The following is a 12,564-nucleotide window of genomic DNA, read 5'->3' on the forward strand; positions in this document are numbered from 1 at the left end:
TCACAAAAAGACAAATACTGCCATGATTCCACTTACATGTGGTAACTAGAGTAGTCAGAATCATAGAGACAGCAGTAGAATGTTGATTGCCGGGGGCTGGGGAGAGGAGGAATAGGGAGTCATTTAATGGATACAGAGTTTCAGTTTTGCAAGATAAAATGAATTATGGAGATTGGTTGCAAAACAATATGAATGTACTTGTTACTACTAAACTGTACACTTCAATGGTTAATTTTACCATAATTTTTTAAAAAGGAAAATTTGAATTTGTATTTGGATATGCAAATTGTAAGAGAGTAAAAAGTATCTGTAAGGAGATTGAAGTTACTTGATTTGGTCAATATTTAGATGCTTGGGATGTAACAACGAAAAAATCAGACAAGATCCTCATGAAGCCTACCTCTTAGTGGGAAAGATAGACATTGATTGAACAAGTAAAAAGTGTGTTTGAGTGTTACATGCAGAACAGGGAGACAACTAACGAGTAGGTGGCAAGGCGGCTGTAGTGAAAAGGCTTCCCTAAGGAAATGACATTGAAGTGGGATTTGAAGGATGGGTAAGCACTGGCTAGGAGAAAGAGAGGGATGGAAAGTGATGGGAGGCTGAGGGAGTAGCATTATGGAAATGCTCCAGAGCAGCAAAGAAAGGGTATTATGCTTTGGAAAATGGAAGAAGGTGCTGAGGGCTTAATGTGAAATGTGATGGGAGATGAGGATGGCAAGTATCAGACCATATAAGGCATTGTAGGTCATGTTAAGGATTTTGAGTTTTACCTTAAACAGAGTGGTTAGACATTGCTGTGTTTCAAGCCAGGGAGTATGGAGGTGAAATGGAGTGGAAGTAAGAAAAAAAAATGTGTCTTTTTATACAGTGTACCCTTTAAATGTAAATTACCTCCTTAATCTGGTGCTTGAATGTCAGAAGGAAAAGTGGTTCAGTTATGTTTATTCAGATGATATATTGGTTGCCAGTGTGGCCTGTTAATGTGGTAAGATGTACTTAAAGGGTGAATTTAAGGGAATTGTCAAGGGTAATTGAGTAGAGGCGATTTTTACCTTTATATTCTGACTTGTTAGTTGAAACCGTAGAAATGGATGAGTTTGCCAAAGGGAGAGTCTGGAGTGAAAAGAGGCTTTTCAACGGAACCTTTAGGACATCCAGTGTTCAGTCATGAGATAGAGGAAGTGGGGCAGAGAAAGCTGAGGAAGAGTAGTGCAGCATTGGGGGAAAACCAGGAATGAGACTTACGAGTCTAACAAAACAAGCTCTGAAAGTGTTAATTGGGTTTAGCCCAGTGTGGTCATTGACCTTAGTTAGAAGAGATTTAGTGGCATAGTACAGGCAGGATTAGATTTGATAGACGAGAATGAGTCAAAGAATGTGTGGGAAATGAAGAAATGGAGTATAGACAAATCTTTGAGGAAGGTTGGCTGTGAAGGGAGTGAGAAAGGATGGTAGAAGGGATTGAGGTGTATGTGACAGTTGGGGTGTCAAATAACGGAAGCTTTTTTTTTTAAAGAAAAGCTTGAATTAAAATAAAAATCTTCTTTAGATCTGTGAAATATTTGAAAAATGTATTACACACGTTGCTGATTCCCTAAATAGGATCTACTGAATACAGATGTGAACCCATTGACTTAATCTAGATATGGTATTGTGGGACTGTGTACACACAGGTGCAATCAGACCTGCCTGGTGAGGTACAAAGGTCTGTTTGTCACTATACTAATTTCTGGTCATCTGGGCAGTAAATATTGCAGAATCCGGAGTTCACTTAAGACCAACTAATTTGAGTCTTTGGTGTAGGACTCTGTGTGTGTGTGTGTGTGTGTGTGTGTGTGTGTGTGTGTGTGTGTGTGTCTTTAGATGATTCTTATGCATCTGTTTTGTGGACTGTCTTTGGAGAATCATCCCAAGAATGTTTTACTTTGAAGTCTTCTGAATCCTTTTTTTTTTAAAAAACATTTATTTATTTGTTTGTTTATTTTGACTGCACCGGGTCTTAGTTGAGGCATGCAGGATCTTAGTTGCGGCATGCCTGTGGGATCTAGCTCCCTGACCAGGGATCGAACCGGGTCCCCTGCATTGGGAAGGTGAAGTCTTACCCACTGGACCACCAGGGAAGTCACTGAATGCTTTTTAATAGCTCTATCACGAGGATTAAATGAGGTATGTATGTCAAGCACTTAGCAAGGAAAGATTTTCATAACTTTGCCTGTATGATTGGAGTAGTGGTAGTGTTTTTGTTTTTTAGCATGAACCTAGCTTGATCTTTTTTCCTGACTGTAAGGGTAATACACATGTCCCCCCCGCACCGCCCCCCCCCCACCGTAAGTCCTTCTTTAGCCACTTTTCATACTTCTTCCCTCCTCCCTGCTCTCTAAGGGCCATGGTGCTTCCTCCTATTGCCTTGCCTTTGTTCACTCCTACAACTTCCTCTGCTGATAGTACTCTGCCCCAGCCTTTTACATGACTGCCACCTTATCATTCAGGTCTCAAAGCAGCTGTCATGTTTTCTGAGAGGCCTTCCCTTATCTAAAGTAAGTTTTCTTGGTCACCCTTTGTCACTTTGTTGATTTCCTTCATATGTGGGCAGGGACTATGTTCGAATTGTTTACTTGAGTCCACAGGTAAACTGACTATATCCTGAGTCTACAGAAGAGTGCCAGGCACATAGAAGCTACTTAAATACCAAATATCACAGATGAATAATACAAATCATAAAAATTTTACTAACCGGCACAAGTACTGTTAGCTTTCAGTTGATCATTACTTCAGATACTGAAATGTGGACCATATATGCATAAATGTCAATTGTGCAGTGATACATGCTGTTTTCTGACTTGCATATTTCATGTAAATACATTGTGGAGATTTTTTTTTGGTACACTGTTTTATATAGATAATCATTCTTAACAGCTGAATAATATGGTACGCTCCATATAATGAGATATGGTTTCTGTAACACCTAATTTATTTAACAGTTTGTTTTCAATTTTTTACTGTTTTGAACGATGGTACTGAATTTCTCTCTGTATCTTTGTATATGTTATTTGTTTTGTTAGAATAAATTACTGAGACTGAAAAGGTACGTAAAGACCTTTTGGGGACTTCCCTGGTAGTCCAGTAGTTAAGAATCCACCTTCCAGTGCATGGGATGAAGGTTTGAGCCTTGGTCATGGAACTAAGATCCCACATGCCGCAGGGCAACTAAGCCCTCACGCCATAGCTAGTGAGCCTGAGTGCTGCAACTACAAAGCCCGTGCTCTCTGGAGCCTGTGTGCCACAACTAGAGAGAAGCCCGAGTGCTGCATTGAAGAGCCCACGCGCCGTAACAAAAGATCCCGCATGCCGCAACTAAGACTGGACACAGCCAATAAATAAATAAATCTTTAAAAAATATAAATTAAATGGATTAAAAAAAAGACCTTCTGGTTGTGAAATTGCCTCTGGAATGCTATTCTTATACTCTCAAAAATAGAGTATGAAACCATTTATTTCCCCATACCCTCTCTAATCATCTTACTTTTTGCTAATAGGTGAAAAATGGTATTGTTTCTCTGCTCTGAGGTTGTGAGAATGAACATCTCTTGTATTTGGCCACAGTTTGTGAAGTGCCTCTTCATGCCCAATGCCCATTTTTCTAATAAGAGTGTTTTTTTCCCCCCCAGGAAAAATCATTTAATATTCATTTGCCAAGCACAGGGTATATTCAATTTGTGGGTTAACACTTAAAAAATACAGACAAAAGGCAGAAAATATTGATTTTAAAAGAAGAAAAGGGGGAGGACATTTAAAAATCCATTTAAAATTAAAACTTTTCACAGAATCTCTAAAGTGGATCTAATAAATCCTGTGTCTCAGTATAAGAAACAGGCTTAATAAGAGTGTTTGATTCAATTAATAATAGTGTTTTCTTTCCTCCACATTTTATTACGAAAGTTTTTAAACATGCAGCAAAGCTGAAGTTTTATAATGAACACTCATACACCCACTATCTAGATTTTATCATTAACGTTTTATAATATTTGCTTTACCATACTTTTATCCTTCTATCTAAAGTAAATTGCAGGGACGTCCCTGGTGGTCCAGTGGGTAAGACTCCGTGCTCCCAGTGCCGGGGGCCTGGGTTCGATACCTGGTCAGGGAACTAGATCCTGTATGCATGCTGCAACTGAGAGTCTGCAGGCTGCAACTAAGGCCGGGCGCAGCCAAAATTAATTAATTAATTAAAAAAAAAAGTAAATTGCAGGCATTAGCACATTTCCATCTAAGTACTTTAGCATGCTTATCACTGACTATAGTTTCAATATCTGTTTACTTTTTTCCTTTTGAGGTACAATTTTTGTAAAATTAAATCCATGAATCTTTTTAGTTTAAACATTTTATTTCAATTTAAAACAATTGGATGTTCATTGGTCAACCTTTGAAGAGGACAAGGCTTTTTCTTTGAGAATGAGCTCACTGTTGCATTTCCATATTGTATTGCCTTTCTTATATATTGCCTTTCTTATGTATTGCCTTTCTTATTGGCTAAGATTTCTAGTTGGTTTTTTAAATGGAGCAAGAACTTTAGTTTTTGTAAAGCATTTGTTGAGTTTCAACAAATGTTTTTGCCTGGGTAAGCCAAACCTAAGACTAGGTTTTGTTTCTTTTTTCTTTTTTTTTTTTTTTTTTAATTTGTCATATGTTCCCCCTAGTTTATCCTTTGCCTTACCTTTGGTTATGGTGCTTTTAGATTTTTATGTAGTCAAATGTCATTCTTTTCCATATCTTTTTTTTTTTGCTGTTTGTGTCATACATGGAAAGACATTTCTTACCAAATAGTATATAAATGCTTATATTTTCTGCTGGTCCTTTTTTTTTTTTTTTTTACATTTAAATCTAATTGGAATAATGTGATATAGGTTTTGTTTTTTTTAATGATTAGCAGTGGTTTGAAATTGTTAGTTAGCTAATACTGTCTAATGAGCCCTCTTCCATTCTGTGGGGTTTTTTTTTCCCAGACAAAATAGGATTTAATGTTTTTGTTGATGCTGTTTTTATTATAACCTAAGTTTGTATAGTATCAGATTTCTTTCTTTGGTAGTATCAGATCTCTTTTTAAAAAAAATTATTAACGTATAGTTGATTTACAGTGTTGTGTTAACTTCTGCTCTACAGTGAAGTGACTCAGTGATACACATACATTCTTTTTTATAGTATTTTCCATTATGGTTTATCCCAGGATATTGAATATAGTTCCCTATGCTATCCAGTAGGACCTTGTTACTTATCCATTCTATAATAATAGTTTGCATTTTTTTTTTAAAGAATTCCTCACTTTTCTTATTTTCTTTCAGATGAACTTTAGCAGAGTCTTGAAGGATGGGGTGAAAGGATGGTGGGGAAGCAACAGCAAGAGCCAAGGCAGAGAGATCAGTAAATCCTGGGGACTTGTTTCTCTAATTTGTAATTGTCTGAATTCTTAATCTGTGTAACAGATGACACATGCTTATTTTAGTATCCTTAAATTTGGGAGATGTCTCTAGGGTGGTTCAAACTAAATTCTAAAGTTCAAAATGTTTATGAGGTTTTAACAGTTTGGGATGTTATAGAAAGGGCATAGGATTCTAGGGTGAGAATGGTTTTAAATCCCTGCTTTAAATGAGCAGGTCATAATTTTTGAGCAACTATATGCATCACCTATGCTGTTATTTTTCATGATTCTGTGGGTGGACTGGCTGCTTCTTCAGAGCTGACTCAGCTAGGGCTGGATGCATAATGTAGGGTGGTTTCACTTACATGGCTGGGACCTCTCTGTGTGGCTCTCATACTCTGTGGTGGCAGAAGGGATCCTAGCAGCATGAGAGGGTAAGCCTCTGTGTGCCTCAGCTTTTCAAGCCTCTGCTTGTGTTTTATTTATTACTAATCCATTGGCCAAAGGAAATCACTTGCCCAATTCTTCATTTAAGGGATGGAGAAGTAGACTCCGCCTCTTAATGGGAGAAGAGGCAAAGTCAGTCATGTTTCACATAGGGAATTTGAAACAAATTAGTAGCTATTACTGCAGCAATTTAGCACAGGAGGTAAAGGCCTTAGCTACCGGGATATCTAACATAAAAGGCAGTGAGAACAGGCTGTGCAAGACCTGGGGGGGAGGAATGCTTGATGTGTTCATGGGATAGCAGGGAGATATCAGTGTGACTAGAAGAGGGGGAGCAAGCGGGAAGTAGGAAGAGATACAATCACAGAGGCTGGGGCAGGGTACGATCTTGCAGTCCTGAACAGTTACGAAGACTTTGTGTGTGTGTGTGAAAAGAGGCACTATGGGAGGGTTTTGAAGCTGGAGAGTGATATGATCTGACATATCTTTTTAAATGGATTACTTCTGATTGCTGCTTTGAGAGTAGACTGTAGAGAGAGAAGCAGCAATCAGAAGTAATCCATTTAAAAAGATAGGTCAGGCTGCTTGGACTGCCTCAGTGATTGATGCAGGTAAGAGATATCAGTAACAATGAAGTTGAGTGTTAGGGTTTTATATATATTTTGAACATTGAACCAACAGGATTTCCTGACAGATTGGATGTAGGTATATGACAGTCAAGAAAGCCAAGGTTTCTGGTCTGAGCAGCTAGAAGTATTGAATAGCCACCAAGATGACTGGAGAAAAGTGTGGGTGGTAGGGTACTTTTTGAAGGGAACATCAGGAATTCAGGTTTGGATATGTTAAGTTTGCCAATCAGACATTGGAATGGAGTTGTCAAGTTTGATAGAGGAGTCTGTGGTACAGGAGCAAGACCTGGAGATAGAAATTTGAGAACATTAAAATACTTAGAGCATCATATATGTCCAAGAAGTATTTCATAAAATAAATAAATCTAAATTACTTAAAAAATTTCAAGTTTTATCTGTATAAGTGGTATGGTTTCAAGTATGGGAGAAGAGCAGCAGAGCAGTTTGGCTGTAGCTAAAATGTGTCCTTTGTGATGAGAGTAAATTATGAGTTCAAAAAGTCATTAATTGGGCTTCACGGGTGGCGCAGTGGTTGAGAGTCCACCTGCTGATGCAGGGGACACGGGTCCCTGTCCAGGAAGATCCCACATGCCATGGAGCGGCTGGCCCGTGAGCCATGGCCGCTGAGCCTGCGCGTCCGGAGCCTGTGCTCCGCAACGGGAGAGGCCACAACAGTGAGAGGCCCGCGTACCACAAAAAAAAAAAAATGTCATTAATTGTCTGAATGGTGTTGTGAAACATGAATAAATAAAGCCTGTAGTCTAAATATTTTATTTGAATATTCCTCTTTACTGAAACGTTTACCAACTTGTTTCTAATTTGAGAAGTTTATTGACAGGATGCCGTATAAGTAAAAGCCTGAAAAGGACAGAAGACGAAAGTTGAAAGAAAGGGCCACTGATTAGGATAATCAGTCCTAATCTATTGGGGAGTCTCCTCCTTTGTTCTGTCTCTAATTTTATTTGTAGACTTAACATAATGCGATGTTCAGGTGTAAGCACTGGGACTAATCCAGAAGCTGTTCTCCTTTAACAAATGCAGAGCTTTGCTGCTGTGGGCTTGACCATTAAACAGGGCTGCCAGACCCAGCCTAACCAACCTATTCATCGGAATTGGACTGTTCAGGAAAGTGAGAAAGGGGCCTCGCTTTTTGTGTAATTTAGACTTACAGAAATGACCTGGGAATGGCATGGACTGTGTGGAAGAGAAAAAAGCAGATTTATGATTGAGACAGTATTTAGTTGAACCTCCAAATGTTTTCATTCAGCAAATATTTATTAAACACTGTTGTGGGTCAGGAATGCTATCCAGCTGAAATAAATGACCAATGAGACATGTAAATAAATGATGAAAAAACAAAAAAGAGTGTCTTCACCAGATATTCCAGCAGAGTAAGCAAGAGGAATTATAAAGGAAATCAGTTCACCTTTAGGTCCCCGAAAGCTAGAGTGCTTTGCATATTTTAGCAGTGTATATATGTATGTATGAATGGATAAACAATGTGATTCGTTTATCTATTAGATCACTTACAAAATACTGTGGGAGCACAAAGGAGGAAGTGACCAGTTCTTCCCTCTAATGGTGAAAGAGAGATTCCCCAGGTGGGGAAGGCCAGCAAATGTGGAGTGAGAAAGCGTGACATGCTCTCAATTAATAAGTTCAGCAAAGCTGGATTATAGGGTGAATGTTGGGAGGTGGCATGGTCACAGGTGAGGCTGTAATATGGTAGACCAAAGTCAAGATGCAAAAATGTATTGGAATTTACTCTGTGGGTGCTGGTAGGCCATTGGAAGTTTTTTGGGTTTTTTTAATAAGAATATTAGGAGGTAGAATTTATGAGAAATTCCTTTAGGAGGACTTCATTCTTTTTTTTTTTGGCCGTGCTACATGGCTTATGGGATCTTAGTTACCCTGACCAGGGATTGAACCTGGGGCCCCAGCAGTAAGAGCGCTGAGTCTTAACCACTGGACCACCAGGGAATTCCCGGAAAGAATTCACTCTTGAATTGGAAAATCAAATGTTGATAGAATTTTTAAAGTTATAAACATATACACTGAAAGTGAGCACAGTAAGTCATATAATTTATGGTAGAATCTGTTTTATCCCTTTCAGATAATATATATGATCTTAGTGCAGGTAAGACCTACACTAGGTAATCAAACTACACCAGGGTGATCAAAATATGCAGGATGGCATTGGTTTGTTCCTGAAAGAGAAAGAAATGTATTTTTGCTTTATGAAATTATTGCGAACCTTTTTCTTAAAGATTCTGGCATTTAACTTACTTTGAAATGATTTTAGGCTCATGGAAGAATTGCATTAATAGTACAGAGAGTTCCTGTATATTTTTCATTCATCTTCCACTCATGTTAACATCTTATATAGTCACAGTACAATGATGAAAACTAAGAAATTAACATTGGTGTAATACCATTAGTTAAACTGTAGTAGGATTTTTTTTTTTTTCGCGGTACGCGGGCCTCTCACTGTTGTGGCCTCTCCCGTTGTGGAGCACAGGCTCCGGACGCGCAGGCTCCGGACGTGCAGGCTCAGCGGCCATGGCTCACGGGCCCAGCCGCTCTGCGGCATGTGGGATCTTCCTGGACCGGGGCACGAACCCGTGTCCCCTGCATCGACAGGCAGACTCTCAACCACTGTGCCACCAGGGAAGCCCTGTAGTAGGATTTTTATAGTTTTTCCACTAATGCCCTTTTTCTGTTCCAAGATCCACCAAGGATACACAAATTACACTTAGTTGTCATATATCCATTCAAATCTGTGGTGGTTCCTTGTCCTTTTTGACCTTGACACTTGGAAGAGTACTGGTCAGGTATTGTGTAGAATGTGCCTCAATTTGATTTTGTCTGATATTTTCTAATGATTATGGACTGGAGTAATGAGTTTTTGGGCTACTGGAGTTAAAAACAATTTTTGTTTTATTTTTTAACTTAATCATAAAGTAGAATTGATTCCCTTATTTGCTGTACAATTCTATGAACTTTAATACAAGTTTAAATTTGTGTAGCCACCAGCAAAATCAGGATATAGAACAATTCCATCACCTTCATGCTCTGTCCCTATAGTCAGTCCCACCGTCCCCCCAATCCATCCCCTACAACCACTGATCTGTTCATCATTACGGTTTTGTCTCTTTGAGAATGTCATGTAAATGGAATCGTATAGTATGTAACCTTTTGACGCTGGCTGCTTCTTTCACTCAACGTAATGCTTTTAAGAGTCATCCAAGTTGTATTTATCAATAGTTAATTTCATTTTATTGCTGAGTATGGATGTAGTATTAGTATGTTTGTTTATTCCCCCTTTTTGGATAGGTATTTCAGAACACATTATGTGTCCTGGCACTATAATAAGCAATTTAAGTCAATTTTTTGTGGATTTTCAGGGCTAGTTGCTAACGTTAGTTTCTTCATTTCTCTATTTTGACCAGCAATGTAATTAAGAGAAATTGAAGTTCTTGTTTCTTTAACATATCCTAAAATTCCCCTACTTTTCTGTTTATATTTGGTTCTTTTTATTAAAGAGCAAAAGTAATAGCAAGGTGAATTTTTTTCATGTTGCTTGGTTTTAATCTTCGGGGCTGAGCCTTCTGTGATTCAGGCCTACAGCAAAAACTCAAGCCAAGTAAGTCATCGGTCCACAAGGAATGATGAATTTATATTGAGTGCATTTATTTATAAGAAAGCCATAATACTTAGCTTTTTTATTAGTCTCCTTGTAAGTAGGGCCTTTAATTTGTTTTATAGATAAATAAGAAATATCAAATAAAAATAGACATTGTCTAAATCAGGGTAGTGTAAAATAAGAGGCTTGACCTCTATCATATTGTCTTAAATTTTACTAATGGCAAAAGGTAGTTGTCTTTTGTTTTTAAGAGCATGGAGTTTTGGTGTATTTTAAGATGAACTTTTTGGGACTTGTGTTAAAAGTCTATTTGCTTAAATATCCTACTGCCATAAGATAAAAAAATGTTTCCAGAATATTAGTATAGGTTTTCTTTTTTTTAAAACCTTTTATTAGTAAAGTGTAATAAGTATAATTGAATTTTTGGAGGACTTTATAAAGTTTCCAGGTTGTTCTGAATATCTGGTAATTTTATATACTACTTTCAATAAATTATATAAAAATTTGAGGAGGAGACTTCTCTTTTAAATGTAGCCTTAATGTGATTTTTGTTTTCAGTTCCTCAAACACTATTCAGAGGCCTCAGAGAGGCTATGGAGTAATAAAATGTCAGAACTAAAATGGATTTTCAGAATTACCAGATTTCTAGACTCTCTCAGTATTTTACAAAAAAATGAAACTGAAATCCCATAGTGGTGTGAAGTAACTTGTTCACAGTCACAGTTGGTTGTAGAAGCTGCGTGATACAGTTCCTCCCCTCAAGTGGGTAACTGGTTTATGAATGTAGACACAGAGTTGTACAAAATTAACTGCAATACAAAATGGAATGTTCTGGGCAATAAGAAAGGCACTGCTTTTCTTAAACAACAGTCTCTCCATCACCCCAAAAATCTTTTCTTGACCCCTTCACAACAAAATTACTTTCTGTCTTTAGTTTCTCACCCCTCATTCTCTCCTAAACTCTATCTGATCAGATGTTTTGCTTGTTTCTTTTTCACCTTTACCACACCATGAAAATTCTTCTTTCAAAATCAGCAGTGATGTCCATGCTGCTAAATCAACTGTCGTTTTCCTCTCAGACCTCATCTCATTTGATCTGTTGTCAGCATTTGGCACAGTTGCTCATTCCTTCCTCCTGGAAGTACTTCTACTTAAATTTCAGGTTAATGCCACATTTGCCTTATTTTCCTGCTGCATTTCTGGGTACTCCTTTTCAGCCTTCTTTGCTAGTTCTACCTCATCTCCCCTACCTCTAAATAGTAGAGTGTCCCCAAGCTTCTGTCATTGTTACCTTTTATATCTGTAGCTTTAATATCAAATAGATGTTAATGACTCCCAAATTATATATACCTAGCCCAGACCTCTACCCTGGGCTTCAGGACTGTGTATTCAGCTCCAGGACAATACCATTTTGACATCTTTACTTGGATAGCTAATGAGCATCTCAAACTTAGTGTGTTCAGTAACTCCTGATCTCCCCCTACCCCAAACCATCACCATCTGTGTTCACCTTAATGTGTTCAGTAACTCCCGATATCCCCTTACCCCAAATCTATCACAGTTTTGGCATCTGCCGTCTTCCAGTAGCCAGAAACTGAGTTTTGAAGCCTTATTTCCCCCACAACCCACTTGTTGTCCATTCAGAAATCTTGTTGGATATTCCTTAAAAACATACCCATAATTTACTCATATCTTCTTCTGCCTCCTTTGTCTAAGCCATTATCATCTTTTCTGAGTTATTGCATAAGCTTCTCCTTTCTTCCAACCCTGGCCCACTGCAGGTTTTTTTGCAACACAGCAGTCAAATCTTATGACTCAGCTACTCCAAACTCCCCTGCTAAAGTCTCTAAACAGTGAGGCTCTCCCTTAGTTTCTAGTGCTCTTCCTCCTTCTGTTACTCTCTTCCTTATTTTCTCTACATGAACCACACTGGCCTCCTTGCTTTCCTTGAACATATCAGGCAAGCTCCCTGTTAGAGTCTTTGCATGGGCTTTTTTCTGCCTGAAATGTTCTTCCTTAGATGTGTCTTCATGGCTAGAGGTCTTTACTCAAAAGTGACCTGGCAAAAGGAAGTCTTCCCTAGCTAGTTTGTGTAAATTGTCATATTCTTCTCATTGCTGTTTTATTTTTTCTTATTCGTCCTTATCACTAACATACTACACATTTTATTGTGTCTTTTATTTATAATCAACATACTATATATTTAGTTCATAACATTTCTCTCTTCCTGGCTAGAATGTAAGCATCATGTGAGTAGGGGTCGTTTATCAACAATGTGTCGTCTTCTTCACTGCTGTATAACAAGGGCCTAGAGAAGTACCTGGCACATGGTAGGTGCTCAGTGAATATTTGCTAAATGAATGAGTGCCTAAGAGTACCTCAGATCTGTTACTAACTTGACATTGGTCAAGTCACCTCTCTGTAGA

At 38.2% G+C, this 12,564-nt stretch overlaps 1 protein-coding gene and 1 non-coding gene across 3 annotated transcripts in view; one reads left to right on the forward strand and one right to left on the reverse strand.

The window, feature by feature from the left end:
* Nucleotides 1-12,564, forward strand: part of ELF1 (E74 like ETS transcription factor 1) — a 105,596-nt gene that overhangs the window by 10,009 nt on the left and 83,023 nt on the right. The window lies entirely within an intron of this gene.
* On the reverse strand, nucleotides 8,402-8,475 carry TRNAK-CUU (transfer RNA lysine (anticodon CUU)). Its single transcript has one exon. It is a non-coding gene; the product is annotated as a tRNA-Lys (tRNA).

This window comes from Globicephala melas, chromosome 18 (genome assembly GCF_963455315.2).
Source record: "Globicephala melas chromosome 18, mGloMel1.2, whole genome shotgun sequence".
Taxonomy (NCBI): domain Eukaryota; kingdom Metazoa; phylum Chordata; class Mammalia; order Artiodactyla; family Delphinidae; genus Globicephala; species Globicephala melas.